We start from the raw sequence: 10,157 nt of genomic DNA on the forward strand, positions 1-10,157 counted from the left end.
AGGATTCAGCACAATTCCAAGGGACTCATGATGAAAAAGGATATCCACTACCATATAGAAGGAACAGATGGAGTCCCAATGCCAGATTGAAACATAACATTCTTCCCTTTATCTCCTCCATGAATTTTTCTTTAGTGTAACCAATACATATCTTGTTTCACAACATGATGAACAGGGAAGTATGTATTATATAATAATATATTATATATATATATATATATGACTATCTCATATTAGCTGCCTTCTTGGGGAGGGGTGGGAAGGAGGGAAAAAAGAATGAGACATATTTTTGGACATAGGATAAGCATATTTATAAAAAGTGTATATTATGTTACATATTATGTTATATATAAAAATGGTAACTAAACAATTTATGTTCCTTACCACCTGTAATTGTCCATATGCTCTTCTGCTTTTGTTTATACCGTTCCCTAGGTTTGGAATGCCCTCATGCTCTCCTCTTTGCTTATTGAGTTTCTAAACATTAAATAAGGGGAACCTTAATGATCATCTTCTCTGTGAAGTTTTTCCTGATCACCCTGGTCAGTAAGAATTTACCCCCTTCAGATAAATTGAAATACAGAATTTTTAATATTATAAGAGCGATGTTAAAGGTTATCTCTTTCAACTTTTGGCTTGAAAAGAATTTCCCTATAGCATATCTGAAAAATGTTCATCTGGTACAGAAGTTTATAAACTTTTTTGTTTTGTGAACCCTTTTCAATCAATCAATAAACATTTATCAAGTGCCTCCTATGTGCTAGTCCCAATGCTAAGGACTGAAGATACAAAAACAGTGAAAAGACAGTCCTTGCCTTTAAAGAGCTTACAGTCTAATAGAGAAAACAAGTGCAAGCAAATATATATAAAACATATGCTGTACACAGGATAAATAAGAACTAATGAAAGGAGGGAAAGCATTAGAATTAAGAGGGGTTGAGGAAGGCTTCTTTTAGAAGTTATGCTTTGAGATGGGACTTAAAGAAAGCCAGGGAGGTCAGTAGGCAGAGATGAGAAGGGGGAACATTCCAGGCATGAAAGACAGCAAGGGAAAAAAAAACGTCCTGAGCCAAGAGATGGAATGTTTGGTTTGTGTAACAGCCAGGAGACCAGTGTCACTGGATTGAATAGTACATGTTGGGGAGTAAGGTATAAGAAGACTGGAAAGATAGGAGTGGTCTATTTTGAATGCCAAAAAGAATATGTATTTGATCCCGGAAGCCACTGGAGTTTATTGAGTAGGATGGGAACATGACTGAACCTGAGTTTTAGGAAAATCATACTTTTGGCTGAATGAAAGATGGACTGGAATGAGTAGAGACTTCACTAGGCAGACCCATCAGCAAGTTATTGCAGTAATCAAAGTGCAGGGTGATCAGGACCTACCCTAGAGTTCTGTTAGAGGAAGATGGGGTCGTATTCAAGAAATGTTGCAAAGGTGAACTCGACAGGTTTTAACAACAGCTTGGATTTGGGGGGAAGTGATAGGGAGGAATCCAGGATGACTCTTAGGTTATGAGCCTGAGGAACTAAGAAGATGGGGTCATCTTCTATGGTAACAGGGAAGAAAAGTCGGGGAGGAGGCTTTGGGGAAAAGATAATGAGTCCAGTTTTAGACATGTTGAATGTAAAATGCTGGACATTCAATTCTAGATGTCTGAAAGGCAGTTGGAGATGTGAGATTGGAGGTCAGCAGAGAAATTGGAGCAGGAAGTAAATCTGAGAATCATCAGCATAAAGATGGTAATTAAATCCATGGGAGTTGCTGAGATTGCCAACTGTAGTACAGAGGGAGAAGAGAAAAGGGCCAAAGGGAGAGCCCTAAGGGATGCTTTCAGTTAAAGGGCATGATCTGGCTGAAGACCCAGCAGATGAGATAGTGAGTGGTAATATGGGTAGGAGGAAAACCAAGAAAGACACATTGCTCCCTTCCCTCCCAGAATAATGTTTTTAAGTGAATAAAATAAAATACATAGAATTACAAAGGAAACCAATTATAGTAAGAATAAAGATTTCTATTCAAGTTCACAGACCTCCTGAAATCTATTCTGAGACACTTGGTGGCTAATGGGCTTTGGGCCAAGAGCCCCTGATAAGAAGATCTCACTACCTTTCAAGGCCTCCCTTATCCACTTTTTTTTTTTTTTTTTTAAATTTTAAACCCTTAACTTCTGTGTATTGACTTATAGGTGGAAGAGTGGTAAGGGTAGGCAATGGGGGTCAAGTGACTTGCCCAGGGTCACACAGCTGGGAAGTTTCTGAGGCCGGATTTGAACCTAGGACCTCCCGTCTCTAGGCCTAGCTCTCAATCCACTGAGCTACCCAGCTGCCCCCTCCCTTATCCACTTTTGAACAGCTATAACTGTTAGGTAGTTTTTCTTACAGAGCCAAAATTTTCTGCTTCACTATTTTTGACCCACTGTTCCTAATTCTGCCTCTTGAGCTAAGAAGAATAAGTCTAATCTCATTTCCACATAACAACCCTTCAAATATTTGAATACAGAACAAAGTTTTCTCTTCTTTAGGCTAAACATAAAGGATCTACATACAAACAGGATCTCTAGTCTCCTCTTTGTCCTGGGCACTCTCTTCTAGACTTCCAGTTTTTCAGTGTCCATCCTAAAACATGATTCTCAGAATGGAACATCCAATTTCAGCAGTCATTAGACTAAAGCAGGATGAAGTTGGGATGATCACACCCTTCCTTTGATTCTTTGCTTCAATTGATACAAACTGAGATCGGGTTAACTTTTTGTCTGCCATGTGCTTGTATAAAGAAGCTTGTTCTTTTTAAACACAAGTGTAGAACTCCACAGTTATTCCTATTAAATTTCACTTTATTAGATGTGGCCTATCATTATAGCCTGTCAAGATCCTTTTGGATCCTGAGCTATCATTCACTGTGTGAGCTATCCCTGCCAGATTTATGTCATCTGCAAATTTGATGAGCATGCCATCTAAGCCTTCATCCAAATAATTGATAAAAATGCTGAACAGCACAGAGCCAAGGACAGATGCTTGAAGCACACCACCAGAGACCTCCCTCCAAGTTTACATGGATTCATCAATCATTGCTTTTTGGGTCTGTTCATTCACCTAATCCTCCTAAAAGGTAATATCACCTAGTACACATCTCTTGATCTTGTTCACAAAGAGAGCACAAGAGACTTTGTCAATTGTTTTGCTGAAATCTAGGGATATGTGTGTTCCTTTGTTCTACCAGTCTTGTAACACTGTCAAAAAAGGAAATGAAGTTATTCTGGCATGACTTGTTCTTGATGAAGACACACGGATTCTTAGATATCATTTTCCTTTCCAAATGTTCACAAACCACCTCCTTAATACATTCTAAAAATTTGCCAGAATTCTAAGGCAATCTTAGTAGTTTATAGTTGAAGGCTTAAGTCTCCACTTTTTGAAAATTGAGGCAGCACTTGCCCATCTGCAGCCCTGGAGCATCTCTGATTTTCTTTCATTTTTCAGGTAAGTGGTTCAGCAATTAAACCTAGCAATTCTTTTAGGACCTGGGTTATGGTAGAAGGCATAGTGGATCTGCAAGGCAGAGGATCTGAGTTCCAGTTCTGGTTCTGCCACTTGCTACCTGTGTAACTTTTGGGCAGGGCATGCAGCTTCTCTAGATCTCAGTTTTCTCATCTGTAAAGTGATCAAGTAGGACTAGAAGACCTCATAGGTTTCTTTCATTTCGAGGTCTATTTCCTCTAAGATTTCATCCAGATCTTAATCTAAGGATATATCCTTTGATGATAATCTTCTGACTGTGGTCCTAAAATCAAACCCTGGAATAAAGTTGATCTGGGTCAACTGAATTGAATTTATTATCGAGGGCAATTAGGTACTCTCTTATCATCACACCTCCATCACTACCACCACCACTATCACCACCACCATCAAACAATAACAACAACTCTTTAGTATTTACTGTTAGACCCAGACCATTTGGAGATTTTATGCTTCTGATAGTATTCCTAAAAGACTGTGCTGCCTTTTAAAAAAAAACCCTTGCCTTCTGTATTCGAATCAATACTATGTATTGGTTCCAAGGCAGAAGAGCTGTAAGGGCTAGGCAATGGGGACCAAGCTTACACAGCTAGGAAGTATCTGAGGTTAAATTTCAACCCACGATCTTCTGTCTCCAGGCCTGGATCTCTATCCACTGAGTCATCTAGCTGTTCTGGGACAATGCCACTTTTTGATATTAATTCTCGGTTACCTGCTTTTCCTTCCATTGTGTGTGTGTGTGTGTGTGTGTGTGTGTGTGTGTGTGTGTGTGTGTTTGAATCTCAGTCTATATACATCTGACTCTGTCTCTTTAAATGATTGCCTCTTTTCTTTTTCATCAGAATCATATGTTTATCTTTACAATTTCATAACTTAGAATCTTGAATCCTTCTTGGATCTACTTGCCTTTAACATTTTTCACAGGGAGATTCTGCTTACCTTCCCTGAACTCTTTGTCCTCTACTGTCTCCAAATGTAATTTATCTGTTAGAATATATCTAGCTTTTCTTTCCTCTATAACACCTCTTTGTCACAAAAGAAAGAAGGGTTACTTCCTCCTCCTAAGATTCTATTTGTTGCTATTTTAGCAACTTGTTCTTCCTTATTTATCACAATCAGGTTCTGAAATGCAGTTCTCCACATTGTTTCCTTCAAAATTTAAAGCTTAAAATTTTCAATAAGGCAAGTCTAGAATTTTTCATTTGATTTTGGAAGAGACAGAGAAATACAAAGAAACAGAGAACCAAATCATACAAAGAGGAGAGAGACAAAGACAGAGACTTTAATTCTTCCCTCTAGGATTGAGCAAAGATCTTCAATCCTTCATACCTTAGCACTACTTTTTAAAAAATGAAATATTTAGGTTACCTAAGTCATGTCTTTGAAAAAGTATAATAATAATTAAGATTTATATAATACTTATTTCATTTGATCCTTTTAACAACTTTATGAGGTAATCACTATAGTTTTCATTCTTATTTTACAGATGAGGAAACAGAAACTAATGGATTTTATGTGACTTTTCCGGGGTTATACAGTTGTATAATTTTAATTTAGGTCATCTTGACTTCAGGTCTAGCATTCTATCCACTAAGCCACCTAGTTTTCCTTCCTTCCTTCCTTCCTTCCTTCCTTCCTTCCTTCCTTCCTTCCTTCCTTCCTTCCTTCCTTCCTTCTTCCTTTCTTTCCCCTAATCGTCTTTTTCACAATCAATGCCAAGTATCAGTTTCAAGACAGACGAGTGGATTGGGATTAAGTGACATATCCAGGTGACACAACTAGGAAGTATCTGAGGTCAGATATGAACCCAAGACCTCCCATCTTCAGGTCTGGCTCTTTTTCTACCAAGCCCCCTAACTTCCTCTTGATAAATATTTATTAAACATTTCTTATGTTCCAAGGATTGTGCCAAACCCTGAGGATACAAAAAGAGGCAAAAGAAAATATCTACCTTCAAGAACTTCACAATCTAATTTGGAAGACAAGAGGCAAATGACTTCCAATAATTTAAAAAGGGGAAATTCCTAGAATTAAGAGGGGTTGGGAAAAGGCTTCCTGAAGAAGATAAGGTTTCAGTTGAAATTTAAAGAAATCCAGGGAAGCCAATCAGTAGAGATGAAGAGGGAAAACTTCCTGGACATCGGGCATCAGTCAGAGAAAATGCCAGAAGTGAGAGAGAGCTATATTTCACTTTCTTTCTTCATTATTTTTGAATTTTCTCCCACAAAATGATTAATATGGAAAAATATTTTATATGATTTCAAATGTAAATATCCTCAGATTATTAACCATCTCAATGAGAGTGGTGGGGATAGAGGGAGAGAATTTGGAATTCAAAAGTCTTTTTTAAATGAATGTTAAAATTCTTTATTTTATAAGTAATTGGGGAAAAATAAAATAAAAATAGTGAAAAAATGCCTGAAGGGGAGAAATGAAGTATTTTGTTCATATAATAGCCAAGAGGCCAGTGCCACTGGGTCAAAGAGTACATGTTTGGGAGTGGGGTGTACAAAGATTGAAAAGGTAGGAAGGGGCTAGATTATGATACTAAACAGGGCTTTTTGTATTTGATCCTGGAGGTTTTGGGGGAGCCATTGGAATTTGAGTGTAGGAAGTGGGGTGACATGGTCAAACCTTTACTTTAGAAAAATCATTTTAATGATTGAATGGAGGGTGGATTTGAGTGGAGAGAGACTTGAGCACACAGACCCACTAGCAGGCTATTGCAGTTGAGGCATGAGATGATGAGGGTCTGCACCAGAGTGGTGGCAGTATCAGAGAGAAAGGGGTGTATTTGGGAGGTATAGCAAGGGTGAAATTGATAGTTCTTTGTAACAGAGTGGCTATGGGAAGTAAGAGAGAGAGAGGAATACAGGATGACTTCTAGGTTGAGCCTTTTAAGAGAATGATGTTGCCCTTCATAGAAGAAGGAAATGTAGGTGGGGAGGAAGCTTTAGGGGGTAAGAATGGGTTCAGTTTTGGACATGTTGAATATAAGATGTTTACAAGATATTCAGTTTAAAAGGTCTGAAAGGCAACTGCAGAGATGTGTTTGGAGGTAAGCAGAGAGGTTAGGGCAAGATAAGTAGATCTGAAAAACATCATCATAGAGAAGGCCATTAAATCCTTGGGAGCTGAAGAGATCCCCAAATGAAGTAGCAGGAAAGGGAGAAGAGAAGAGGGACCAAGACAGAACCCTGTAGGATACCTTCAATTAGAATGTGATCAGCATAGGGATATAGCAGAAAACTGAGGAAGAGCAGGTAGATGGGCAGGAGGAGAACCAGGAAAGAGGTGGTATCTCAAAAATTTAGAGAGAAAAAATATAAAAGAGAAGAGATATTAACAGTGTTAAAGGCTGTGGAGAGGTAGAGGAGAATGAGGATTGAGAAAAGGCCATTGGATTTGGCAATTAATCGATTATTGGTAGTTTTTCAGAGAAAAGTTTCATGAAATGATGCAGTGAGGATTCAAGCTATAAAAGGTTAAGAAGGGAATAAGAGAAAGTGGAGGAATCTATTGGAGATGTCCTTTTTAAGGAGTTTAGCCACAAAGGGCAAAAGAGATATAAATGAGAGTTAGTGGGGACAGAAGGACCTAGTGAAGGCTTTTAGAGGATGAGGGAGACAAGAGAATGCTTGTAGGAAGCAGGAAAGAAGCCAGTAGACAAAGAGCCTGAAAATAAGGGACAGAATGGGAATAACAGAGGTGACTATTTGCTGGAGGAGACAGGATAGAAAGAAATCTCTTGATCAGGTAGAAGGGTAATATTTGTAAGGTGTAAGACTACTTCTTCATGTGATACAGAAGTGATAATGTGAGGAATGATGGTAGAAGGCAACTGAGAAGGGGCAGTTAGGTGCTACAATGGATAGAGTGCTAAGCCTGGTGTTCAGAGGACCTCATTTCATATCTGGCCTCAGACACTTCTAAGCTGTGTGATCCCAGGCAAGTCACTTACACCTATTTGTCTAGCCCTTGATATTCTGTCTTAGAGTTGCTACTGAGATAGAAAGTGAAAGTCTTAGGAAAAAAAGAAGGCATCTGTATGATATAATATGGAGAAGAGGGAGCTTGTGGTGAATGGTATTAAAATGAGGCATTCTTTCATTTGTCAGGATAGGAGGAAGTGAAAGAGAGATGAAAAAGGTTGGAAGAGATCCTTTGGAGTGGAAAGAGCATTGATAATGGAAATGTAGGAAGACTTGCCTAGCAGCACTGAGAGCTAAGTTGACCTTGTATAACTAAGATGGAAGATTTCTTTTCATTAGATCTTTGTTGATAACCAAGTTTAATTTACTAAAATGAGATCAGAAAACAACTTTAATCCATGTAATTATGTGCTTTTGCTATTTGGAGGGAACCAACAGGTCAAGCAAGCATGAAATATTTATTAAACACCTACATACAATGAAATGGTCAATCAGGAATTATGTTCCTGGTGAGTTCGTTTGGAAAAAAAACCCAAAAATAAAAACCTACACATGAATTAGTTTTGTTGACCTCAGGGAAGTGCAGGATCCAATAACCCTCTAATTATTCTGGCACCTTGGATCTTAAGTTAAAGTTTGTTTTTAGGGATTAAGATGCATTAATAATCATAACTAATATTTACATAGTACTATAAAGTTTGGTTCTGCCAATTTTGTCTACATGAATTGCTATGGCCATGAGTTATCATCTGATGGCTGACTTTCTGGTTATGAGATACTTGGAATGCAGTGAAGCTGGTCACTAGATAAGCCATACAGTTCAATACTAGGCTCAACAATAAGAGTATTTCTGACTTGGTGGAATATATAAGAACTTATATTCTGCTGGCATAGTTGGTAAGGAACCAGGAAAACCTCTGTGACTATACAAGGAATAAGAAGACTTTAGTGCAAGGGTAAACATAAATGAGCAGGCAATTAATTAACAAGAATTTATTAAGCATTTACTCTGTTCTAGGTTAAGTTCTGAGAATACAAAGAGAGCAAAAAACTGTGCCTGCCCTCAGGGAGTTAATACTCTAATGGGAGGGACAATATATAAGTAAATGATGTTGTCTAGTCATTCCATTCATGTCCAACTCTTCATGACCCCATCTGGAATTTTTTTGGAAAAGATACTGGAGTGGTTTGCCATTTCCTCCTCTGGTTCATTTGACAGATGAAGAAAGATGATACTGAGTCAAAAAGGGATAAGTGACTTTCCCAAGATCACTCAGCTGCTAAGCGTCTAAATCTGAATTTGAACTCAGGTCTTCCTGATTCCAGGCCTGGTACTCTGTCCAGTGTATCAGCAAGCTGCCCTAAATATATATACACATATAAAACGTATAAATAAATAGCTACATGTAAATACAGAATGGATAGAAAGTCACACCAGAAGGAAGGGAAGCCTCTAGAAACTGGGAGAAAAGAAACTGAAGCTTAAAGAAATTAAATATTTAAATGTTTCACTGCTGAAGTTGGGAACAGAACCCAGGTTTCTTGACTACCATATCTTTGCTTGTCTGGTGCATCATGCTACAGAGAGGGTACTATGCCACCTAAATATTATTTTAAAAAACCAACCTAAAAAAGATATTATAAGAAGGGAAAAAATCCTCAGCAGAAACAGAAAACAGGAAAGCATTTATTGAGGGTTTCTGTATGGAAATCTATTTGTTGAAGGGGGAACATTTTGAACATGAAAGGCGAGGTATTTTGGGGAAGACTGATTTAGTGGGATAAAGCTAAAACCTACCCTTTGTACGCAGCACATCCTTCCTAGTTCTTGCTAGGATAAAGCAAACAGTCCCGCTGAGATGGGCCTGGGGAGGTCACGTGCCATGCTGTGTGCCTGCCTACATCAGCTCATTCCTGACGGCTTCTACAGCTCATGGGAGCAGCATCCTGGTGCTCCATACAGGCAAAACCATCTGTTTTCCTGGAACTTGGAAATGCTGGGTTCTTCTAAGATACCAAGAGAGAAAAATCCTGGTTCTGAGAGAAAGGCCAAGGTCTGAGCACGGGATTTGGAATACCTTGGGTTTGAATCCTGACTCTGGCATAGGCATGGGTAATCTTGGGTTACTCATTTAATCTGTTCCCCCCCCCACTTTGCTTTTTTATTTATAAAAGAAAGGAGCTGGGTTAGCTGATCCCTGAAGTATTTTCTACTTGTAACATAAAATCATGTCACCAGGAACTTTTTGGGTTCCCCTTTGTTTGGAATTATTGGTGTAAACCCTTGTCCCTAGTGCAAATAACTAGAAGAAAACTTGAAAAGGGAATGAATAACATGGTAGAATGAGGATTGGATTGGAAGTTGGGAGATCAGGGACCCTCAGTTTTAGTGAAGCTTTGAGACTGAGACAGCCATCCATTTTCCTTCAGTGACTCTTAATTTTCTCCTCTGTCAAATGAGGGGATTATATTATAAGGTTCACAAAGATCTCTTCTTTGCTGCTCTTCTTGGATATTTTGTGAACTGTTACTATAGAAATAAATGTATGGGAAAGTATAAATGGGAGAGGAAAATTTTCAGGGAAATCCTGGGAAGATTTGTATGAACAGATGCATGATGAGGTAATTAACTCATAAAAGAAGAAAAAGACAACTCTTTGACCCATTTTTGCTCAGATGATTCTCTGATCCTTGAATCTGGGGGGA

Source organism: Gracilinanus agilis, chromosome 2, assembly GCF_016433145.1.
Source record: "Gracilinanus agilis isolate LMUSP501 chromosome 2, AgileGrace, whole genome shotgun sequence".
NCBI lineage: Eukaryota > Metazoa > Chordata > Mammalia > Didelphimorphia > Didelphidae > Gracilinanus > Gracilinanus agilis.